Source organism: Aphelocoma coerulescens, chromosome 5, assembly GCF_041296385.1.
Source record: "Aphelocoma coerulescens isolate FSJ_1873_10779 chromosome 5, UR_Acoe_1.0, whole genome shotgun sequence".
In the NCBI taxonomy this organism is placed as follows: Eukaryota; Metazoa; Chordata; class Aves; order Passeriformes; family Corvidae; genus Aphelocoma; species Aphelocoma coerulescens.
The window spans coordinates 58526765-58549203 of record NC_091019.1 but is presented as its reverse complement, the minus strand read 5'-3'; the positions used below and the strand labels follow the sequence as shown (position 1 = coordinate 58549203).

The 22439-nt window shown below is 37.7% G+C and overlaps 1 long non-coding RNA gene across 1 annotated transcript in view; it reads right to left on the bottom strand.

Annotated features, from left to right (window-relative positions):
- Nucleotides 1–614: 614 nt before the first annotated feature.
- LOC138111898 (uncharacterized) overlaps nucleotides 615–22439 on the bottom strand; it is a 48242-nt gene continuing 26417 nt past the window's right edge. Inside the window, exon 4 of the long non-coding RNA XR_011151493.1 lies at nucleotides 615–2780. This is a non-coding gene — a long non-coding RNA (uncharacterized lncRNA). The remainder of the gene's footprint in view (nucleotides 2781–22439) is intronic.

The following is a 22439-nucleotide window of genomic DNA, read 5'->3' as shown; positions in this document are numbered from 1 at the left end:
CTCAGTCCTTCAGTACTGTAAGAATCCATCCAGACTCAGAGCAGTCAGGGGAAAGAGCAACAACTTTCATGTTTTCCTGACAGCCCTCTTTCACTTCAAAATCAATAGTTTTAGAGTTGTTCACATATCCCACCTACATCTGAACCCCTTCAAGCCTTACAGGTAGAAGAGACAGGGTTTCTTACAAGGACATAATTTCAGCCCCTAGCTGGATGGAATTTCACAAACTCAATATCCATGTAAAGTATCTACAGGCTGCATGGATGTGCCAAAACCCTCATCTGTCTTCCCAGAAATCAAAGGGCTTGCCTAACAGGAAAAATATTATCCCTGAAATTTAGTTTTATAGGAGTTAACATCATTCCCAGAGCTGTTGCGGCACCAGAGGAAACAGTGAGGAGGGGAAAAAAAGAGGCCCATTCTCTGTCTCAGCATAGTTGCTTTGCCACTTTAATTCAAGGAGTAATATCATAGCACTAAAATAAACCATTCTTTATACCACCACAGAAACTATTTTCTACACCTTAACATTGACACCAAACACTGAGAGAAGCTTCCTCCAAGTGAGTTAGAAAATGGTTGATAAAGTTCCTTCATGAACAAATAACTTGCTCTTTGTTTGTTTCATTATTTATTCACATGGAGACACAAATATAGCCACGTGTTGGCTCAGACATAAAAATGCCAATTGACAAAAGGAAAAAGAAAAGTCTTTACATTTAAAGTTTGCTAAAATGCTCTTATGAAGAAGTGCAAATGTGTGCTGATTATAAATATTCACTGAACAGACTAAAAAAAAATTGATATGCCTAAAAAAGGCTATATATTTCCAGCCAATTTTATTCTTTCTGGAAGGCTTTATAATGCATTTATGAAGATATGCTTACAGGCAGGATTAAATCTCTCCTGTTTGCACAACTGTAATGCAAAATATGCAAATACTGTGGTAAATTAGAGAAGCTGTTGGCTTTTCTCTTCCGAGAAAACTTGACTGTGAAGGTTTTTCCCTTCTCCTGCTTAGCTTATTAAACTTAAAAAAAAAACAAACCTTATCTCATAATTTCTATACCCTAAAATCATATTTTCTCATACAGCATGCTCCAAAGAAGCTATTGTGTGTTTTCTCTGGGAAAAAAGGTGCAGGACTTGTCCTACTGTAGAGTGACAAAGAGTGACAAGCATGCCCTGTGAGCAAGCCAAGGCTTGTACTGAGATGGTAAGAAATAAAACAACTTACATTTAGACATTTGACACAGATACCGATCACAAGAAAGAGCATTTACAGTATTAAATTGAAACCCATGAATAATTCACCAGTTTCAGCTGATGACAAACACAGAAGTGGCAGAATATTTGATGATCAATAATTATTTCTGAGATTTTAGGAAGTGTGGCACCTTATAACTGAACAATTTAATTAAACACTAGATATGACTGTTTAATTGCACATGCTGTATCAACCCTTTTTTCCTTTTGAATTTTGTGCAGATGCTAAAAATTGTTCATCACTTCTCAAGCAAATTCACTTCTCACCGTGAATTTAAAAACTGGTTCTCTAATAAAGTTTTCCAATATTACATTTTGTGCTACACTCCTGCTCTCATTTAACTGCTAATAGCCTTCAAATAATAAGTTTATTGGAAACCATAGCTGTAGGTTCACTGACATCACATTTGAATCTCATCTGCTGCTGAGGTTTACAAGTGACAATGCTAAGACTGATGACCTTGTGTCCAGCACAACGAGACCCCAACAGTAGATAAAATTTCCAGCAGAGCCACAACACATGCCCAAGGTGTCAGTCTTGAAAACATTCTTCAGAAATGAAGCAGATCCATATATTTATCTACAGAGCTTTTCCATGGAAACAAGTTTCTTCCTAAAACATCTCCTTTAAAAACGTGAAAGTATTGAACAAATTACACAAAGTCACTGATTTTTCTTCCTAGGTCTGCTGGCTCTATGCCATCAGCTTGGGATTCAGAAATGCATCTTGTTTTTTCCAAACAGGTTAAACAAAAGGGATTTATTCAGTTCTGTATCAGAGCAACAACCTTTTCCACTGTGGATTCCAACAGCTTTTGGGTTTTAAATATCATAGGATGAGAATACTAGTATTTCTCCTGAAACACTGTGGGATGGTTTCTGATCTCTCTCACTTTGAAGTCACTTTCTTGCTGGTTTCTCCAGTTTGGTTTGTTGGGGATATTTGACCATTACTCCAAGTTACAGAAAACCTCTTCATGCTGCAGTGAAGTGTTGTTCTTCCTCCTGAAAACACTCAAGTCTCCATACACAGGCTTTTTCACACCATCTTCATAGCTTTTATCAACTCCCCTGATCAGACATCAGCAGACTGGAACTTTAAATCTTCTCTCCTAAAGTGACTAACTCAGAATCTTTGCTTGCACCCTCTACATTTTTCTACACCAATATTCAAAAGGAAGCACCAAAAGTGCAGTTTCCTGTGACTCTACATCCCTAGACAAAACCAGATGAATTTTAAAAAAAACAACCCAGAAACCAAAAAACTTCAGCAGGATTCCATTAAAGCTCATGGCCTGCAGGTACCAATTCCATCTTTATGATCCAGTGCTTTTGAATATATGTAACCCTGGAATATGTGGACCATTTCAAAGAAATTTTTCATATAAAACTTGTCACTCACTGACATCTCCTTTCATGACTATGATAGTTTGTAATAATTTTCAGTCAAAAAACTGACATTAGACTGTGACTGAGTCTTCCTGGAAACTTCTCAACCAGATCCATGGCGTTTTCTGAAACAGATAGAAATAAAAAGTCAGTTCACACTTGTACAAGCATCTAATTCCATCACATCTCTGTGCCTGGCAGCTGAGGTGCTGCAGCCACCTGAGACCTTCCTAACTTACTGTGTAGTCAAGTTGCCCTTGCAGTTACCACAAGTTAAATTTTAACAGGACTGTGGCACCTTTTTTTATTAACCAAATGATCCAGTTAGTTGGCATATTAAAGTAAATAATGCCAACTCTAAGCTGCAAAGAAAGCCTACAAATCACAGAAACCTTTTTACAGAGTCTTCACACTAAAAGATATTCCAGTCTGGTCTCAGCTTCATAAGCAGAACAGCACCTATGGCTCATTTTCTACTTGTCAGGAGAGCTCATGTAAATTATGTCTCATCTGTTCCTGAAACTAAGTTGATATACTGTAAACCATTATTTTTGCCCTGATAGAAATAATTTCTTATAGCTACCAGTGCCACATGCTATCCCACTGAGACAAAGCTGTGGTGATTGATATGAAAGCAACCCCCAGCAATAGATACCCTGATGTCGAAACAGCAGACTGAAGACACAAAAACCAGCATTTCTACATATATTCTACACTGCCACTAAAACTCTAATAATTTTTTATGAGATTTTAATTTTTCTCGGTTAATTTTGCTTTAACCTTCCCCACAGCCCTTCTTTGCCTCCCTTCCTAAAGCATTCTGCCTCCTCAGCCTTCACTGACAAGACTGTTCTCCTAAGCACAGGCTATTACAGAGCAGTCATGGAACAAGAATTATAAATGCAAACATTTTGCCCCAAGAGCATCCTGTACACCAGGCTGGGAACAACCCCAGTCTGAAGGGCAAGGATGACAGAGCCATGTGGTGAATATCAGTTTGTATAGCCCAGAGTGGGCAGGCTCTGCCAATTAGTAGTAGTAGGGGTGTTCCATCCAATTTTCTCCCAAGGTAAATCCTGCCTGCAGTCAGCATTATGCTCATTTGGTCTCAGCAGACATTTGATCTGCCTAATCAAAAGAATCCACTTTCTGCTACCCAAAGAAGGAATAATGCAGTACACTGCAGGAAAAAAAGAAAAAAAAGATGCAACAGTTTTACACAAACATACTGTCAAATCATACTTCAATAATTATGGTTCCTGTGGCACTTGTGTGTGGAAGAAAAAAAAAAAAAGAGGAGTTCAATCAGTTAACATGTGACTCCTTACAGATAGGAGAATAAAGGAGCCGGCAACCATGAATTTTGTTGGGTTCATTGTTCAGTACAGAAAATAACACAGTTAGGAATATCTTTTCAGAAGTTTCCTCTTTAGCTGCTAGAGATCATTTGAATGTATCTGGACACTACTACCTAATCTGGCTTTATGCCTCTGCTCTCTGGCTCATGTACTTCAAGTCATCATTTGGAATAGTCTTCAGTGTTCTACAAGATTAGGTTTAATTTAAGGCTTGTGACACCTTTATGTATTTGTTAGGTATGACTCAGTTACCCCTGTAACATGTAGGTTTCATTAACAATGGGGGACACAGCAGAGAAGTAAAATCAGGAACTGGAGTACACTGCAATTAATAACTGAATCCATACTCAGCTTCAGAATAACAACACGCAAAAACAACTAGTAAAACTGTTTGGCGAACACCTGAGAAGCAGCCTATCATTCTGGAAGATCCTTCAGAGGTATTGCTCCATATCCTTGTGTCATGCTGCCAAATATTACTGTAAATCCTTCTTGGCAGACCTTCCAAAGAGTATAGCATGTACTACATGACCAGACAGATAAATACTGTCTCACAAACCTTAAGCAAAGCCGCAAGAACACTCCTTTCAGACTGAGTTTTACACAAAACCAGATTTTAAAAGTCCTGTGATATTTTCTCTTCAGTTGTTGCTCATTTTTTTCATATAGCAGCATGTACTAACCAACTAAACTCATAATCTGGTGACACTTCCATTCCTGGAACAGCCAAAGACAGTCCTGCAAGCATTGCAAAAAACAGGCTTTGCCCCCCATCAGCAATCACCAGAGAATTAGTAATGTTTTTACAAACTTGGGTGATTATATTTAGCAAGTGTCTCCATGCCCTAAAACAGCACATCACAATTATATTAGTCTTTGCTTTTTTAGCTACTTCCTTAAAAAAACTATTGTAATGACACTTCAGCTGAAAACATTTGCCCGTCAATATTTCAGCAGGAAGTTCCCTTGCTTGAGTCACTGTTCAGGTCCCAACAATTGCCAGGATAAGATGTGGTTTCACTGGGAAAGTGACCTGGCTTCCACCTAACAGGCTGAAGAAACTTACACCAGCACAGCTAACAAAAACCACACAATTTCTAAACAAACCTCAACAACAGTTCCTGCAATAAGGGCAAGCGACTTCTACAGCTAAAAGGCTTTTCCTCTGCTGCATTTCAAAGTTCTGAACACTTGTCAAAAAGAAAAAGGGAGAAGTCATTCCCTATGGCATGTCTCAGGGAAATCTGAATACAGGGATCACCATCTTTGACTCTGCAGGAAGAACACCCAACTTTTTAGCACTGAATTGCAGTTCCTTGTAGCCTGGGCCTATCCAAAACAGCTTTCTAGAGCCACACTCTAAGCACGCTCTGGATGTTCTACAGAACAAAAATGCTGTTATTCAATCAAATCTCATCTTAAGACACTCATTCTTGAGCACATATAGTTAATCCTATGGAGCAATTTGATTCTTTTAATCTGTTTGTACTCTAACCCATCAGTTCTTTTTTTCTTTTGTATATACTTTGTGCTTTTGTGTTGCCTTTGTTAGTATTGTAATAATAAATTATTACCAGTAAATTAACTCAGTGATTATTTCTCTTTTATAACTAATTTGTAAATACCGTTTTCTACTTTGGATGACATATAATTTTTACATTTTGGAATTACTATCACTTATTTAGCATCTCTGTATGAAACAGGTCTTCCCTTGTCTACTCATGCAAAGTTCTCCATAACTAATCCTACTCTAATCTAGACCACAGAAAACAGGGATTTATTTACGGGATCACCCATAAAGAGTGAGGAAATTCTACCTGCAGCTGTCATCTGAATTGGCTGCTTGAAGAAAGATTAAAAAATTACCTAAGGACATAATGCTAAATTCCCCTACAAGCTATGAAAGCAACAAAATCCTGCCCTTCTGCTCCTGCCCTGTCACAGCTGTGCCCTGCTATAACTTCTGGTCAATCTGACCCCAAAGACAACATTGGTCTGACTTAATTAGGTATTATGTCTGCTCCAGGGATATTAATGATTTGAACTATAAATATTGCTACCATAAAAATCCAGTGTATTATGCTATATGTGAATTTAAGTGAAGTGCTAAGAGACCTTGTAAAAGTAAAAGGTAAATTAAAGTTACTTTTTTCCCTCCACAGCTTCTCAGTAATAGGAAAAACTCTTTCTGTGGGACTTAGAATTTGCTTTTTGTCTCGACTGAATAATTTTCAGCATCCCTTAAATGGTCACTGTAGTTATATTGGTCTTGGGGAAAAAAAAAAAATCACATTACTGAGGTCAGTGTGTCCAATTCTGCTATAAAGACAGTGTGGAAGTGTGCTTTGTGCACCAAGGATGGATGTGACAGGTAGCCAACAAGCCCAGTTTAACCAAAGAAGGTTTGGTTAAACCTGAGAAACAGCTCAGCATTCATCTAAGGTAGATGGAACAAACTTCTGAGGCCACCCATTCGAGGTTCTTCAGTCCTCAGTATTTGTTCTAATTTTGGATACTTGGCACCATGCAGGTGGAGACTCAGCTGTCTTCCTCTGTTCAATACATAGCTAAATGCAGCATATTTTAGAAGTTTTATTTTTACTTTTATCAGAAACTCCAGAATTGCTACGCATAAAACACGTTACTCAAAATTCCAGGTTTCAGCCAATACAAGGATATTATGAGTAACATACCCTCTCTGTTTAGCTGGGATTTTTATGACATCCATTAAGGGGCTTCATCTACATACTGACTATAAAGCTGAGACAATCAGGAGCAGCTCTCCACTCTGCTGTGATGGTGCACCAAGAAAGGGGGAGAGAGAGCTCTGCCTTCCCATGGGGCATCTGAGAGCCACTCTGTCTCAGAAAAAAAAACAGCCTCCTGGTCTACAGGGAATAAATCTATTACTGCAGTCTGCTTCCATCTTCAAGAGTCTAGAGAAAATATTCACATTAAGCATGTTGGGGGTTTTTTTTGAGACTGATAATAAACAGAAAGCTTCACATTCCAAGGCTTAACCTATCAACTGACAGAAGCTGGGCATGCTGTATTTTGAGATTTCTCATGTATTTTCAATCCATCTGGTATTGCCCAGAATAATGGACTAAATGGTCAATTAATCTAATCCAGTACAGCAATTCCTAAATGTTCCTTTCCCTCTAAAATACACAAATATAGAAATATAAACAGTGTTGTAAACATTTGAATTTGATGTACTGAAGGTCACTGAACAGCACATAATACTCCCTCCCTCTCCAATCCACAGAAGTGTGCTTTGTTTTCTCATAATTAATTTCTATTTCATAACTAAGCTTCTAGATAGCTCGTTACTCAGAAGAGAATTAAACACTCAAGACTATGAGGTTTAAATTGGTCTTTTCAATAGATAAAATGATTGAAATAGGACAGTAAAATATCCTAATTTCAAGAGCAAGACACATAACTCAGAGTTCAAGTAGTAAAGCAATTAATCTTCAACAGAACAGCACGTGGTAGCTCTGAAAACAAAGCTCTAAATTCTGACAATCATCCTAAAATATTTAACACTGAATCTCTTCTGAGACTTCTGTTAGAACTCAATAGAAAAGCCCCATCATCTGCTCACAAAATAAATGCAAATCCTTACAAGGCTGGATAACCGTAATATGGCTCCAGGCATACCTTTGGTTCTTTCTTACTATCAGCTCCTGTGAGAATCACCATATTCCCTGATGCTCAGGGAAATCTCTTTAAATGCCTGGTTTTTTCCATTCTCTTCCAACACACTAATTTTTAAACATCACCTCGCTTTCCTCTCCCGTTTAACACTTCCACTAATGACTAAGAGCAAGAGTTCACATTTCAGTGCATTAGCCCAAGCAGCTCTCACCTTGTGATGTTCACATTGTTTTATAGTTTATAAAAAATAAGCAGCAAGCTAAATAAATAAATTAGCACTGCACCCTGCCAAGGCAAAGTCAGAAAGAATTATTTACAGTCAGTTCTTAAAAGGGGTTAGCTCACTTATGACTGATGCCTACACCAGTGCTGCCAAGAGCAGACCCCCTGTGCTTTGGTGTTGTGGTCACACTGAACAGACACCCAAGGTGGCAACACTTTTGATGCCCCAATTTACAATACACACATTTGGGTGACAAATTAAACTTTGGTTTGAAAATTGCTATGATCTCCAAAAGGCCAAAATGAGGAACCCCAAATTAACTTCCTTCTCTCACTGACCCAATACAGCATTCAGTCTTCTTGTCTGCCCTCAGTTTCATTTTCATGTTTTTGGAATCACCTTTGGGACATGTGTTTCCTCACAGACCTACTAGCATGATGGCTTTATCCCAGTGGTGACCTCCAAGTAGGAGTTAAAAATGAAGTTTCAGGACAAAAGGCTCAAGAGATAAAGGGCTCTTCCCAGTTCACACTCAGAAACAAAGTCTCAGCCCAAAGAAAAAACATGTTATTTTTATGGATTATGCTAATTCACACCAGGAAAGAGGCAAACTATTTTTTTCTTGGGGGTGGGAGGCATTGTATATGCAATATGTGACTCTTACTATCTCTTACATGAAATCATTTCAGCCAGTTACATAATTTGCTCCAACCAGATGGCCTAAAAAGTGCAGTGGTATCTCAAAGTCCATCTCAGTCTCATCCTTAGAGAAATGAAATAAAATTATTTAACCCTCCTTCATTAGCCATGTTTTCTTACTCTTTGTGTTGATTTCCATGAACTCTTCTCACCTCCTCTTTTGTCACCTCTTTCTTTAAACACAGCCCCAAAAGGGATATTCCACACTCTCTGCTGCATCACATCATAGCACAGTATATGCTCCTTCAGTTGCTGACTCAGATTTCTGCCCAAGAAAAATATATTAGACTTGGACTTGTCAGATGGAGTTCTTAAGAAATTAGATTTGCAAATACTTCTTCAATTGTGATTAAACAGACAATAAATCTAACACTAAACCATAGGGCACTGTTGCAGGAATGAAACTTAAATAGACATTTTAGTTTCTTTTAATTGCATAAAGGTATTGCTTGCCCTTATATATGTTTGGGAGAGGGCTAGTCAGCTCCACAGTAACAAAGCAGCGTGTCCAGTCAATCGCACATTACTGCTGTAAATCAAATAAAAAATGGTTTCTTGCTTATAACAGGAAAAATACACCAAATGCAAAGGTCAGAACACAACAGAAGAGGAAAAAAATTGAGAGGAGATAGAGGAATCACTCAGAAAGGAGTGTGCAGTTATAAAACAGCTATTGCTTTTCTGTGAGGCTGTATTATCAAGTCATTTGTGAAGGTTCAAGTGGCCCATTACTATTAAGAAAATCAATCTTGAAATGCTGAAGAGATTAATAATTTTAGTAGATAGATTGTTTCTCTGAAAACTTCAGAAATACATTTTTTTATTATAAACTATCCATTATAAACTCAGTTTAAGGTTTTCCAGCCAACCAATGGTAAGAAAACTATTTGGCTCTCAATACCCATGAATCCCATTTAAGTGACTATCTGGCAGTTGGGGAAGTTTGAACATCACAGCTAAGAGCTTCCCTGGAAGAAGCCAGAGTTGGAAGTGTGTTTATTAGATTGTCTTTTTTTCTTTTCCACTGTCCTGCAATTATTTATACTCTTCTTGCCATGCCTGCAGATGATCTTTGAAATAAAACTGTGTCTCAAAAGAGTCTTCTTTCATTAACTGGCTCCAGATAAATCAATATATGGTGTGAGAGATGTGGGCAGCATCTTTCAAGAGAAACAAATTGCCATTGTAACTTATAACATGCAATTAGTCATGCAAAAATGAAATGCTCTGGAAATAGGGTCTGCTTTATAAATGCTTCATTGTGAAGAGTAGATGGTACTTCAAAATGATGCTGGAGCAATAAGTTCTTGTTTGTCAACATAATATTCCCATATGTAATTAGAAAATTGTGTGCAAGCTGACCACTTCACTTTGCTCTATTAAGGAAATGGACCACTAGCACTAAAAATACCATAACAAAACACCCAGTTTCAACCATGGAATGAAGAATAATTCCAGTCACTAAGTTGTTTTCCCTGATTGTCTCTGACATATTTGATCCATGCCCTTTAACCAATATTACAGAATAATTCTGTATTATTCCCAAATATTACAGAAAAAAAAAAAAAGTAATTAAAAAAATTAAGAAAGGAGGGTCAATTACACACACATCTTCCTCTGTTTATAGAGTAAACACAAAGAATCAGCTTAATTGGATCTAAAAAGATTTGGAATGAGGACTAGGAAATCTTTCTGCCAGTAAAGCTCATGACACACTAGAGTAAGGCTGCCAACAGAGGTCATATAATCTCCTATACTGTCCTTACACATGCCTGAAGATTTTTGACAGCTCCAGAAGAGACCCACATTGTGTCAGCACAGAGCAGCAGACTCAGCTACTTCTCAAAGTCCTTTCCAGCCAGAAATTTCTATTATTCTCTGTTTATATGCAGCCTGGCTCTATAAGGACATTGCTGGGCTGTTGCACTCGTACAGATGAAGCTGACAGGGCTTGGCACAAGTATAGGGTGCTGTCGAAATATTAATACATGCTGAACCAGAGCTTTTCTTTAACACTTCATGGTTTTTCATTATTAAGACATGGATGAAGTCTCTACACACTTCAGTTTCCTGAGGTCATTACAGCATCTTTTTGATTAACTGGTCAGTGCTGCTTGGGTGTTTTGCAGCTGCAGATAAAAGACCTTCCTGAGTAGTATGAAATGCAGTTTTCATTCCTGGTGAGCACAGCTGCATAGGAAGAGGTGTGTAAAACAAGTTACTTGTTTTACTAAAACAAGGGAAAAATAGGTACTTGTGGTAGCTGTCATTTAAACAGCAAATTACAGCAAATGTTCTGCAATGAGAGATTAAAAGAAAACCAACGCAGGTATAGCGCAATCTAACCTCAAAAGATAATCAAAATTAAGTATCATGCTGGTTACTAGTTTGTCATCCTCTCTCAAAACAAAAACCTTTCCAAAATTACATGACCCAATCTGAAGGTACATAAAAACATAGGAAAACTGTACTTAGAACAGAAGTGTTCCCATTTTTAGCCATATTTTAGGCCTACACAAATTGATGTGAGTATCCATTTTGCCTGTTATTTTATTTTTAACTACAGTCATAAACCAGACTGATGCCCTCAGGGACATCTCTATAGCTGGCCCACCTAATACCATTCCTGGTCAGTATAGCATGACTGTTACCTTCAATACATACTCCCTAGTTTGCTCCATTACCCAAGAAATCACATTTTTCCACTAGCCTGAGATAAAAATCATGTAGCAGTCATGAGATCTGATAGAAAAATATATTTTATGTAACCAGTCTTTTATGCTCAAGGAATAAAAGATATTGCTTCTTTATTGTGTTCACAAAACATAAAGGGCCAGGGCAGGCAAATTAAAGTGTTTCCAAGGGACACTAAAATGGGAAAACTTTTAAGCATTTCAGAATCTGCAGGGTGAGCACCAGGAGCATAGTTTTCCCACCTGAAAGCATTTTAACTTTAAAGTTTCAAAATGTTTGTTTCTTTTTCTTTCTTTTTCTCCTCTTAACAATGTCTGCCAACAACAGGCACGGGTAGCAGGGCCATCAGGGAAACTTATTTTCAAGAAGCCAATCTTTTATCTCTCATCACTACTGAAACGTGATTTGGTACTGAACATGTCACACAAATGTTCTGGGCTTCTTTTGTTTCTTTTTATTGACAGCTCACATGAGCAGGATTTCACTTAACTAGAAATCTTGCCAATTTTAATCATGCAAAAAGACCAAGGCAAGCATGACAGGCACTAAAAAGAAAACATAATTTCTTCAAAGATGTTACAATCAGATTAGTTTTCATAGAGTAAGACGTAAAAATCCATTAAACTCCTGGTTTATTAAAGTCTAAACACAAGATGGATACACCTAAACTCAATTTCAGACTATCCATGACCCAGTATTACAGGGTCCCTTTCTCCCCTCTTGCCACAGCTCATGGTATTTCTTTCACTTATTGCATAACATATATTAAACAATCTCTGATGGTTGCTGTTTCTGTACATTCACACAAAGGATTACAAATACTCTTAGACCAAAATCAGACTGCTTGTGCCACAGCTCAGCACATACAAGAATAAGCAGCATCACACGCTATATTATTTCCTTAATCACATGAGAGAAAAGCAGACAGCCTGGATAGAGCTTTTTCCCTAAAAAAATAGAGACACACATAGATTATTTTGCCAATATGGACAAAGTCTCAGGAAATTTCCAAGAGAAAGATATGAAATTCTTTCCTCAAAAAGTGGTGTAATATGCCCTGCTCCTCACTTGGGATTAAAAAAAAAACATTTCTGTGTGACATTTAAATTCAGTGGGTTTTGTTGCTTCTCTAGTTTTAAAAAAGAGAAACACATTAATCTTTATCTGATGCTTTTTTCTTCCTTTAATACTGAGAGACTTCTCCTCTCTCTCTCTCTGAATTGTGACGAATTTTTGCTGAGCATGTCCTTGCTACTTGTTCTGTTTTCTTGGTTTGGTTTGCTGCCTCAAATTTTAGCAAATTCACCCCTCTTTGACAGAGCCACATTTCACCTCTTCTGTCTCTCCAAAGACCAAAAAACCCAACAATAAATAAGGAAGCTATATTTTGCTTTTTCAAATGAAACAAGTATCAGCAGCTTCCTCATTGTCCATCTCCAGCCCTGTCCCAGCTCACCAGGGAAGCAGCCCTCTGCACACTTACACACCACTGTCAGTATATTTGGAAAACCCTCGACCTCAGGTCAGAATGTATTGCAAGGCTCTTCATGCTCAGTATTCATATTTACTCTCAATTGTCTTTAAAACAGATTTGTTTATACAGCCAGCTGTATGCTAGAAGCTGCATAGTTGTTGCTTGCATCCTGCCTTGAGCCATTTTCCCACAAAGGTTTCTGCTGCCTCTTTGCCCACACATTTATTCCCTGCAACTAGGATCAACATCAGCTGCAATCCCTCTGACCACCACTCCAATCTTGTGCTGTAAACTGATGAATTCAAATCAAAATATCTCAGGGCGTTTTTCAGTCTCTCAAAGTCACTTTCATGTTGCTTCATCTACTGCTCTCTCTTAACAAGTATTTCAAATTGGATGATAGCTCTAGAAGGTTTTACTCAGGTACAAGTAGTACCCATTTTCCAGCCTTATTAAATCATAAAGCACTTGATTCATTTCCAGGGATTAGGTACAAAATATCCTCTGGCTATATTGACCATTCAACAAATTGCATTATGAAAGCAGCACTACACCAGACTAGCTCTAAATGCCTGCTTTCCTTGGATTTTGCATGGTTATTATTGCAATCAATATTGGAGCAATTCAACTCCCTCATGATCAGTCTCCAAGGCTTCTTTAAAGTACTTTTCTTATAGGTACAAACATTACACCAATATTTTTTTGAACCACCCTCAGGGTCTGTAAAAACAACCAGCCTTTTCATCAACTTCCTCCCATACTGTCTCTGGTTTATGGGACACATCACACATCTCTTGGGAAATTCTTTGCCATCTTTCAGTATTAATCCTTGCTAGAGCCACTTTTGTTTTCTAAATCTCAAAGCTCTAGAGCTTTCCTGCTTTTTTGGCTTGATATCACACCCTGAAAATGATATTTCATTCAAAACCATGTGGGAGAAAAGTTCTCTTTAAGCATCAAAAGCAACAACAAAATTCAGTGCTGTATTAAATATTTCAGAACATTTTAATTCTGAAAATAAAATGCCTTTTCCCCACCAAAAAGACCTGTAAGTCTGACTCTAATCAGGATTCTGGTACTTCATTTCCTTACTTGGACAAATTCAAGCTTCTAACAGGAAGAAAATGTCTAGTCTCTGTGCCCCTTAATTTAGGAGGAAAATTCCATCTCCTCATTTGGAGAAAAGCTTCTTTTAATGTGTGTTTCTAGAGCACTATACCACAAAAGTATAGACTGTCTTTCAATTCTGTACCTTGATGTAGGTCTACAGTATGACCTCCACCATATCCCCCAAACTGAGCTTAATTATAACCTTTCTACTGCAGGGATTAAATCAGTTAAAATCCAATGGAATTTCTATTTGACACACTCAATAGTGTGACAAATCCAGGGAAAAGGCAGGGGCACATGAAGGGTGCACTAATTTCAATCAAGTCTTTCCAAGTGTGTGAATGCCAGAGAATGATTGGATCTCAAATTTCATCATATGTGTGAGTATTGCTTTATTGTGAACATTTACATTAGTAGTTTAATCCCTTTAGGAAAAGAATACTGGAAATTGGTTTCAAAATGTTCCCTTCATTAAATCTGTTGCAATTTCTTTTGAAATAAAAGGCACAGTCTGAGGTAGTGAGAACCTCACAGATGAACTGTTAGAAACATTAGATAAGGACCTCTCAACCCTTAAAAGGAATGAAATTGTGCTGCACATTTCCCAGCTGAATAGTTTGCAACATATTAACATCATTTGGGGGAATAGAATTTTAAGTAAAGGCTGTCAATGTGTATCACAGGTTTAAAGGAAATCAGAGATAAAATGAAGAGCTTAAAATGTGTGAGGAAGACACATCCACACACAGCCACTCATGTTTTCTCTAAGCTCTCTTTTCTGCCCATTATGGTAGTTTATTCACAGTATTTCACTGTGCTGGGAGAAAGAATCTTGTTGTACCACCATGAGAAATCTCACGTTTGTGCTTTAGCAAGGCCCCATCTCAGAGAAGATCTCATAAGATTGATTTTAATCTTGTTTTCTTGTATTCCACATTGGCAAAAGAGATGTATATGGCCCCTTTCACTGTTGTGTAAAAATCAGTGACCAGCAGGCACTTGCACTGGATACAAGATCAGATGTCAAGTGCAGACTGGAAATAATGCTTTGGAGGAACCTTATGTGGAAAGCAGAAGGTGGTCCAGCAGCATTTTTTTAAAATCCATTCATGCTTTCCTGAGTCCTGTGATGTGTTAAAAGCAGTTGTTGTGGCCTGGTGCATGCTAAGTAACCTGCTTTTTCCTGTGTCCTCAATCTTCCCCAAACCACATGAACAGCCAGTTAGAAATTCAGCTTATCAGAAATATCTGTGGTTTCAACCTTAAACAAGTTCAAATTTTCTCATATCTGCTGTACACAGCAAACAGACAGGTAGGGAGTGCTCTAAATTAGTCACCATTTACAATAATGATAAGGCTCCAGTTCCTTCCCTGAAATTGCTATATTCCTAAACTTGACTCTCCTGGACATCAGGACATTTTGGGGTGGCTCACACTCTCCCCAGTTCTCACAAAAACTAACCCAAGGAAAGTTTCCCTGAAGTTGGTCTATTCTGTGTACTTGCTCACAGATTATTTGAGTGGATTCACACTTCTCAAACATAGAGTACTTTACCTAAAATTTCCAAGCACATCTAAAGACAAAACATTTCAGACACTTAAAAAGTTTTTTCTGTAATTACAAATTAAGGATAAACATCTTAAAGAAACACTTAGCTTTTCTATTCAGCAGTCTAGTACACTGAATTAAAAGCATGATGATACCTAAGAAATTACATACGTAAGGCATAATTTTTAGATGAAATGTTCTTTTGGTCTCTCTACCCAAATTTCCAACAATCTTTTCTTTCAGTGCAAAGCACTTATGAATTTTTAGAACATCAGAATTAATTTTTAAAAGATATTCAACAAAAATGCATATCTGAGCCACAGCTCAGATAAAAAACTTAAGTACTAATCTTTGAATGAGATGAAACAGGGCAGTAGAAGATTGATGTACAAAGAAGAGTATTTGGCAGATTTTTCTTTAAAAAAATGATATTACAGAAGCAACAGTAAAAGTAGCAGTACAAAAGCAGCCTTGAAATCCTCCAGTTTCATCAGTGTGGAAATATTTTGGAAATAGGAAAGTAGGAGTGTACTTACACTAGTAAATGCCACCATATTGGTGGCCTGATGCACTTCAAATGAGAGGGAATCAATAACCCATTGGAAGCTTCCCATGCCACACACTTCTGTTGCTTTTTTACTGAGAGCAAACAGGGCATGTTATCACTCCTCAGAACAAACATCCACAACTTTAAATCCAGGAAGGTTAAAAACTTCTGCTGATCCATTTTACTGTATGACACCTATGCAGAATTATATTGATAACAAAACCAGAAATTATACTATTGAAACTAAATGAGGTTTTCCCTGATCTTACTCTTGATCTGCCCTCTGCTATCAGTTATTTTTAAAAAAGACAGTCACAGAAAAAGTCAGTTTTTTGTGGGTGGAACCAACACAAACTAGAAACACATAATAGTCTATTGTCCTTGCTGGGTAACTTTTCCACATTTCAGTTCAGAAAAGGACATTAATGGATTTAGTCTTCACCTGCATTGGTGCAATGGCTTGAGAAAGAGCAGGAAACATTCCTTCAGACCAAGCTCTCATTAGGAGGGGACTGCACAAAGCAATGTGCAGAAATCCCATTTAGGCTGGCAAAGTATAAGTTCAATACAACCTAACTGCAGAAGTGCACAGGGAAACATTTGAACACTTTCTCATGTTCTAGCAGAACATGTGGTTAAAGTTAAGTATTTGCTTTTTTTCTTTCCCAAACTACAAAGCAACGACCAGACACACTCCAGTCTTCGTGTGTTCTAAGGAAAAGCAAGCTATTCCATCTATGACAGCTGACTCCATATCAAATACCTCTAAAAAGGTATCCCAAAGTAGGGCTGCAACTCTTTAAAATACTAATCCTAAAATCTGCAACATACCATTAGCTGAGTAACCATACTGGCTTGCAACTAACAAGAAACCAATTTAACAAAAACTCTCCCAGAAAATTCACAGCAAAGAAGGCATTATTTTAAAAGTTCTTCCTATAAATCGATTGTATTTATCTATTCAGTATTGCTTTTTAGTGCCAGAAGTCCAGCATTAACTCAAGAATGCCTGGGTCTGTGCTTACACAGACACCCAGTCAAACAATTAGGAACCTAATCATTAAAGAGTTTAAGACACAAAACAGATGTTCCAGCCAATTCTGTCAGAGTTGGGAGCCTCTGAAGAGAGAAGTCTGGATTATTTAGCTTGCTTATTTCTGCAGTGCCAGAGATCATTCTCGTTACTGTGTTTTGAAGCAGTAATTTCTGAATGATGATGCTGGCAGAACTACAAACAAAGAATTACACTAATCCAATCTGGATGTCACTAACACATGTAAAACTGTCTTCAGATTTTCACAGGTCAAGCAGGATTTAAACTCCACTCCATTAATAAAACAAAGACACTGTTCTTGGACTTTAAAAAGTGTCTTTGCCTAAAAAGGCACAGGAATCCAGAGTGGGTAACAATGCTTTGTCCTGCAAGATACAGGAGCTCATGGAAATAATTTATGTAGATTGTACTGCCAACAATCAGATTCCTTTAAACAGATAAAGCTCATCTTACACCAAACATTTGCAAAACAATAACCTTGCTAACCCAGAACTGCCTCTCCAGGGCCTGTCCATGTACATAAAGTTGCATTGTAACTGATAACCTGCTCTCAGAACAATAAGCAATATATTAGTCATGAACAATAACTTCAAACGCTCTCCTTCAAAATATTGGACAAGAGGATTGAAAATTGATTCAAACATCTGAATCCAAAACTGAGGTATTTGGGGTTTGGTTATAGGTCCAAGCTGGAAATCCAATTAAAAATTGGACCTTTAGTTTTGATATTACCTAGAACATCTTCAGGAACTGCTAAATTCTCAAATAAGTTTTCTCTTGTTACCGAAGAGCTTACAAGACACTTCATTTGCAGTTGAAAATACTACACAAAAGACAGAGCTTAGCCAAATCCCAAAGGCCAGAATCCAATTCAGCATCTCCCTCAGATGCTGGCAAGACCTAAATCCTAAGAGCATCTTTGCCAACTTAATTACAAGCAATGAAGAAAGGAAAGGTCCTTACCCTGATACCTGTTTAGGTAATTTACTATTCACCAGGGTGCACATACACACAAAAAATTAGTTTGGAAACTACGACATGAGTGTTCATATGGAGCATACAAGAGGGACTAAACACCATACCACAACAAACTGTGTTTGCCACCATTCTGAAAGTCAGCCAAGCTAGTGATGGAACACCAGCCTTATCTTCAAAATACAACATCAGGAACTGTTTATTTATTTCTCTTCCAGTTTAAAATGTGTTTCATAAAGGTCAGATTGACAGCACTTTATTTTGCCAGTATGAAAAAAGGATTGTAATTGCAAGAAAAGTATTTTCTTGACAGAAATAGCAAAACACACACTCAGTTTGCTTAAATTTTCTAGTCCTTTTAGCAAAGGAAATATGTACCTATCTTGCCTATGCTTTCACTCATTAGATAAAAACTAAGTAACCACCAATTCAGTACAGCTCTCTCAGATAAAACTAAGCTGCAAGACATAAGGAAAATAACATGGATTTTCCTTTCCATGGTGCTTCTAACTCATTAGGACAATCATTTCATGACAGCAACGCCAAATACCAAACTGGTAAATTAATGGTGATATTAGCAGGCAGCAAACATCAAACTACCAAGGACAGTCTGAGTTTTAGGAATTAAATATTTTCCTTACTATTACATAGGCTGATCATTTAAGGTAAGACTAAACTAGCTTTTGAGGTTGTATTTCTCACATTTGAACTATTCAAAATTTCAGACCAATTTTTATCTTGGGCATACTGTCATCTTCCCTGCTGCATACATGTGCCAGTAGACCTTGCTAAAGACAGCTCCTCCTAAGGGATTTTAGGTTATTAGCCATTTGGGGGCTCAAGATGCAATTAAAAAGGAAGCTGGTGAGCTCTAGTAACTTGTTTTTTGCCCATGCAACAACAATGAAAACCAGAAACATGCAAAGGTGCTGAAATTGGAAACCTTCAAGGGTTTCCAATTTTTGGCCACCAGATATCCCCACCAGCACACAAGCCAGCACAACTTTAAGCTGTATAACTGGGAGATTATTAAAGACATGGGAAAAGATGAGAAAACAGAAGACAGAAAAAGCAAAATATATTTTGCCACATTGAAATATGGCCAGGAACGTAACCTCAGAATTGCCATTGGCCACAATCACCTGAAAAAAAAATGGAAATTAGTAGTTATACAATGGTATAGTATTAAACTACAATTCAGTGGGGAACTGAAAAAAATTAAACCAACAAAAAACCACACTACCAGAGGCTCCAAACCAGCTCAAGAGGCAGAGTTCTCTCCTGATCATCTGGAAATGTTCTTTCAAGCTCAGTAGCAGCTGGATCAAACACAATCATAAAAAAATTATAATATTCATGATCTGTTCAGATGTCCAGTCAAGTTTATCAGAAAGAGAAAACTGCCTTTCTCTGAAGTAGAAATAGAAATATGTAGGTGGCATATTTCCTGAAAGAAGAAACAGCTGTGTCTATCCTAAGCCAAGAAGCCCCTCAAAGCAAAGGTTATGATCAGAGCACAGAAACTCATGAAGGACAATTTTCACCAAGTGCTCCAAGTAACCAATCAAAACATTATATCAGCTCCAAAAATTCTGGCTGCAGCATCCAAATCAGCTCCAACAGAGATAAAGCGTAAGAATCCACTGCACTTTCCATTAAAGGTGACATAGGAGCCATGGTACCAAACTGAATAAACTACAGGCTTCAAAAGCCTAGAAAGACTGAAATAATACTAAGATTGGGAAAAGGTCAGATTGGGGGAAGTTGGGGAAGACTTGGGGGCTAGAAGGGGATAATTAAAGTCATCAGTGTAAAAAGCAAGGAAGTACAGGACACGTCTATAAGTCACTGGATGCATTTAACTTCCATTGTACCATCTCAGTAAACAATAGTGGGAGCCTGCACCAGCTCAAACTCTGAGCTGAGAACAAACAGCTTCCCATTTCTCCATCCCAGATATAAAGTTCATGTGTGCTCCAGCCTGACTGGAAGAGGCAAGAAGTATTAAAAAAAAAAAAATTGCAAGAGGAAAAAACCAAAAAAAACCTGAAACAAGAAGACATCAAAGTCCTCTGCTGCTCAGGCCAGAGAAGCAATGGCCCATGGAACACACTACATATCATGCCTACATGACGAGAGTAAAAATCCACATGCACGCATTCCGAGTGCTTTCAAGTCAAGCTGCCCAGATGTTTCCGCACAGCTGCATGTTAGTAATGTTCTGTGGGCAGCATGCAACAGACCCAACAAGCCTGTCTTGCTGTGAGAACACCTGCAGGAGAATGAAAAGCACAACCATAACTCACAAAAGCTAAAATTAACTTCTCTTGTTCGTGCCTTATTACTAAAGCTCAGACAATGTGCATGAAAGAAAAGGGAAGGGGAACCCAGAAGAAGGCAGCTAAAAAAATAGAAAAATATATCCTTGCACTGGTTTTCAGTTTGGACTGTAATTATGATGTGGGGTTTTTTCCATTTCTCTCAGCAACCCATTTTCACATTCTCTTTCCCTCCTCTTTTTGTTCTGTATATTGCTGATTTATGCTCCTTCACAGACGAACTTAATCATTTGGAAAACTTCAAGCCACAAAAACTAAAAATTAAGTACACAGGATGGCATAGTAATGAATCGTTCTGCTCAAGAAAGCTCTGACCATGCAATTTCTGTTAAAAGATGTTGCATAGAATGTTACTGATTTTAATGACACTTTTGATAACAGAATTGGCAAGGTCTATGATGAAATTCTCTCTCATTTTCAGAGTGAAAATAGGGCATTTTCTGGAAACTGAAGTTTCAATCCAGCTTCAGTTCACACAAAAAAAAAAAGATACATTTTGCTCTGCTGTAAAGTAAAATAAACTTTAAAATGTCAGAATACGTTCTCTGACCAAGACCTGTCTCTATTTGACCAAGAATCAGCTTTTTGAAATGCAAACACTTGGGTACCTGAACATGACAGGAATTCAGTGAAATGCAGAAGAAAATTCAGAAGCCTCTATTACTCTGAAAAATTGTTCAGATATCACTAACATAAATGACTACAACTTGAGCTAAAAGCATCAGAGCTTTTATCTTCTACTATTTGAAGCAGTTAAATGAACAGAGTTGAATCCTTGCCTGATATTCCAAGAACTTGAACAAATGTGCATTGATGCATCTCTCATAAAGATCTATTAAGATTTTCTGCTCCTTATATCTTCAGATCATCCTCAATTGTAGGCTGTTTCAACTAAAACCTCCCCAAATCACTCTAATCTTCAGAGCTCAAATAGTAATAGAGACAGAGAAAATCCAAGCATATGCAATAAGAGCATTAACTCAGTCAGGTTTTCCAGGCATATTTTCTGTAGAAACCAGCTCCATGACCAAAGGCACTGAAACAAATTTATTGTAGGAGAAAAGCCTACAAACTTATTCCAGCTTATCAGAGGGAGCATAAGTGAAGGTTGGGGTTAGTTCTACCTACACCTGTCCTTTGGATTAACAGACTCCTCACAGTTGTCAGTTACTATCAGCATTAAAATTAGATTCCTCTTTAACAACACAGGATTCGCCTTTTAAGAGGCTTAGAAAAAAAACTCTTCTCAGCAGGGAATTTTGCAAAGGGAGCTTCAAGCCTGAGAGACAAACCCAAACAATACCTCACCTTCACTTAATATAGACCGTAAATGTGATCAGGAAAGAAAGCAGCAGCTTCACTTGAACTCAGTCTATGCATTTGAGGCAACACACATTATTTAAGAAATTCAAGGATGTTTATACAAGCTAAACACCCCAGCGAGGTCATATGGTACAAGAAATGCAACAACGATGTAGTAGCAACAGCAAGAATATTAACCACTTCAGTACCATGAAAAGTAACTGATGGCAGGTGTAACTGCATGGCCTTTCAATAAATAAATAAATAAATAATCTGGTTTAGATGAAACCTCAGAAGCTCAAAGGCTTGAGATGAAGCCTATCTGAAAACTCACACCTTGACAACCTTTGGATCTAGTTTTCAGACAAAGAGGTCTTCAAACCTGTTTACAAATCTCTTCTGCTGTACATCTCCTCCTCCTGCCATCACACCTCCCTTCTCATAGGATCTTGCTGAAATCCATCCTCACCTGCAACTCAGCTTCCATTGCTTCTCTCATCACACAGATCTTTCTTGGCTTCCTGATTTTCAGCCCATTATTTGCTCAGTAAACTCCCATCTCCCTCATGTCTATTTTCACCTCATTTTCTTCTTATGAATGTTTCTCCCCGTAACAATCTTCTTTCCCAAGTTACAGGTATTTTAAGATCTTGGCCTTTAAAAAATCCACCCTTCAGTCCAGTTTATTATCTAGCTACCCACTCTTCTCATAAAATTGGTTTTACTCTCGATACATGAACTGTGCTGTCTAGTCTGCCTGAAGTAGAACTTGATGTAAATCGGTTTTCCCATGCCATGAA